We start from the raw sequence: 3,285 nt of genomic DNA, 5'->3' as shown, positions 1-3,285 counted from the left end.
ACTAAAAATATCAAAAGTGTAGAATAAAAATTGTAGACCTTGAGGGAAATATAGAGATCACCAAGTTCAATAATAATAATTGTATTTTTTTAATGCTTTGCAATTTACTTATGAGTCAAAGTCTTACTCTGTCACCCAGGCTGAAGTACAATGGCACCACCATAGCTCACTGTAGTCTGGACCTCGTGGGCTCAAGCAATCCCCCTGCCTCAAGCTTCCCCAGTAGCTAGGACTATAGGCAGGCACCACCATGCCTGGCTAATGTCTTTTTTTTTTTTTTTTTTTTTTTAACTTTTTGTAGAAATAGTGTCTTGCCTTGTTGCCCAGGCTGGTCTTGAACCGCTGGACTCAAGTGATCCTCATGCATCATCCTCCCAAACTGCTAGGATTATAGGCATGAACCACTGTACCCAGCCTGCAATTTAGAGTACTTTCACACATGTCATTTGTGCCCCAGTAAGACAAAGTGACTTGCCCAAAATCATAGATATCTTAGTGGCAATGACAGGACTAGAACCACAACTACTACCAAAAGAAAGAGAAAAGGGAAAGAGTAGAACACAAATTTGGACAATCATGTCCCAGGGATTACTTCTGTGTTCGTAGGGAGTTCGAGATGAATTTTATTAACTTTCTTTTTTCTTGGCTGGGTGTGGTGACTCATGCCTATAATCCCTGCACTTTGGGAGGCTGAGATAGGAGGATCTTGTGAGGCCAGGAGTTCAAAATCAGCCTGAGCAACATAGACCCCATCTCTACAAAAGTGTTTTTAAATAATAAAAACAAAAACTGGTTTTTTTAAGCCACAGTGTTTACTCAAGGAACGGTCACTGGTAGCCAGAACATGCTTCAAGTGAAATGATAGAGACAAGCACAAGAAGTCTGGATGGATGCTAAAAACAGAAGGGTAGCCTGCCAATCTCTAGAACTGTTTAGTGTAAGTAAGTAAAAAAATGGAATGCCTTAGAAACGTCCGTGTCCCAAGTGTTGTTTATTTTATTTATTTATTTATTTTTTTGAGATGGAGTCTCACTCTGTCGCCCAGGCTGGAGTGCAGTGGCACAATCTCAGCTCACTGCAACCTCTGCCTCCTGGGTACGAGTGATTCTCCTGCCTCAACCTCTTGAGTAGCTGGGATTACAGGCACGTTCCACCATGCCCAGCTAATTTTTGTATTTCTTTCTTTCTTTTTTTTTTTTTTTGAGATGGAGTCTCGCTCTTGTTGTCCAGCCCGGAGTGTAATGGCGCGATTTTGCCTCCCTGCAACCCCTGCCTCCCAGGTTCAAGCAATTCTCCTGCCTCAGCCTCCCAAGTAGCTGGGATTACAGGCGTGTACCACCACACCCAGCTGATTTTGTATTTTTAGTAGACATGGAGTTTCACCATGTTGACCAGGCTGGTTTCAAACCTCTGACCTCAGGTGATCCACCCCCCTCAGCCTCCCAAAGTGCTGGGATTACAGTCACGAGCCACTGTACCTGGCCGTAATTTTGTATTTTTAGTAGAGATAGGGTTTCTCCATGTTGGCCAGGCTGGTCTCAAATTCTTGACCTCAGATTATCCGCCTGCCTCAGCCTCCCAAAATGCTGGGATTACAGGTGTGAGCCACCAGTGTCAGGTGTTAAGTCTTACATAGTCCTGTGCATAATCAGCATAAGGGAAGTCATGGAGTGACTGAAAACATGAAGACATTAGAAATATGCAGTTGGGTCAGAGCGATAATGCATTCAGCCTGTTTTTCAGTCTTGGATAGTGATGCCATTTCTGTCCCTTTCTTTAATCAGTCCCTGTTCTCCCCCTCTGCATTGTCCATGGAGTTTTGTGAAGGTGGATTGCTGTATCTATGACAGTGTTTTGCGGTAGGCACGTCTGTGCAAAAGTACCCCAAAGTCTGAGGAAGTTGGGATGCTGAAGAAAGAAGCTGACAAATACAATATTTTAGAAAGAAACATTTAATAGGGAATTATGAACAGAAGCAATTGAGTTCAAGGAACAGAAGCCAAGATGGTAGATCCCCATGCCATTACCCACTAGACCTGGGGCTTATATACCACAGGGAAAGGAGTGGTTCAGATATGAGCTGTAGGACCATTGAAGTGGATAACATCAAAGTTGTTTGACCTAAGAGTAGGATTTACAGTAAATATCTGCTGTTACACAAGGAACAATAGATAAACTGGGAATTTTCAAGGACTTCCTGGAACTGCAGTTAAACCAAAATGGTGGTTTAGTTTCCAAGATGGAGTTGCTTTCTTTGTTTGTTTATTTATTTATTTATTCTTTTAATTACATTTATTTTAATGCTGAATTTACTCCCATGCCATAAGTTTTTGTTTCTTCTGGGATATCTTTTTCTTCTGGAAACAAAAACCTCCTCTTCTCGTTTCAGAACAATCTGTTCCTTTTCAGTAAGGATCATCTCAATGTGGCAGGGAGAGCTCATGTATAGGTTAATCTGACCATGAGCTCTGTAGGTCCGGCGGCACATCTTAGGTGCTTTGTTCACTTGGATATGCTCAGTGACCAGAGAATCTGCATCTAAACCCTTATGTTCAGCATTACTCTCTGTGTTTTTAAGCATGTGCAGCAAAAATTCAGCACTCTTTTTGGGCCACCGACCTTGTGTCCGGCCCCACTGCTTGACCTGGGCACACCTGCCAACTCCACCATTGTATCGTCGGAATGGTACGCACTGTTTCTGTAAAGTGACATCTTTCAGATACTTCGTGGCTTTTCGTATATATATACCCTTGATGGCCTGGGCAGTTTCACGAGTGTTCTTAAAGTGAACATGAAGGTTGGAACCTCTTGATTTGCATGATTTCGTGGAGTTCTCCGGGTCAAGTGAATAGCGAACCATTTTCACAGATTACCTCAGGTCACTTAGGGAAAGAGCTGCTTTATTTATTTATTTATTTATTTATTTGGGACAGGGTCTCGCTCTGTTGCCCTTGCTGGAGTGCAGTGGTATAATCATGGCTCACTGCAACCTTAATCTCCCAGGCTCAGGCAAGCCTCTGCCTTAACCTCCTGAGTAGATGCGACCACAGGCATGTGCCACTGCACCTGGCCTAACATGGAGTTGCTTTAGCCTCTCATCCAGGAGGAGTTGCTTTAGCTTCCACAGTTAGCAACTTCAAACACATTTGAGACATTCTGCATATATTTCTTACTTTTTATGGCCTCATTAACCGTAAATGTATTTCAATTAATGTCATTTTTTGAATATATGTATTCTTTTGATTCATATAGCTTCTAGATTCTAAGGATTGGTAAGTTCCATAT

At 42.4% G+C, this 3,285-nt stretch overlaps 1 pseudogene; it reads right to left on the bottom strand.

The window, feature by feature from the left end:
- Positions 1-2,309: 2,309 nt before the first annotated feature.
- On the bottom strand, positions 2,310-2,889 carry LOC105543465 (annotated as a pseudogene).
- Between the last annotated feature and the right edge of the window lie 396 nt (positions 2,890-3,285).

This window comes from Mandrillus leucophaeus, unplaced genomic scaffold, assembly GCF_000951045.1.
Source record: "Mandrillus leucophaeus isolate KB7577 unplaced genomic scaffold, Mleu.le_1.0 Scaffold282, whole genome shotgun sequence".
Taxonomy (NCBI): Eukaryota; Metazoa; Chordata; class Mammalia; order Primates; family Cercopithecidae; genus Mandrillus; species Mandrillus leucophaeus.
Note: the sequence above shows the minus strand (reverse complement) of the source record. Positions and strands in the feature narration are given on the sequence as shown.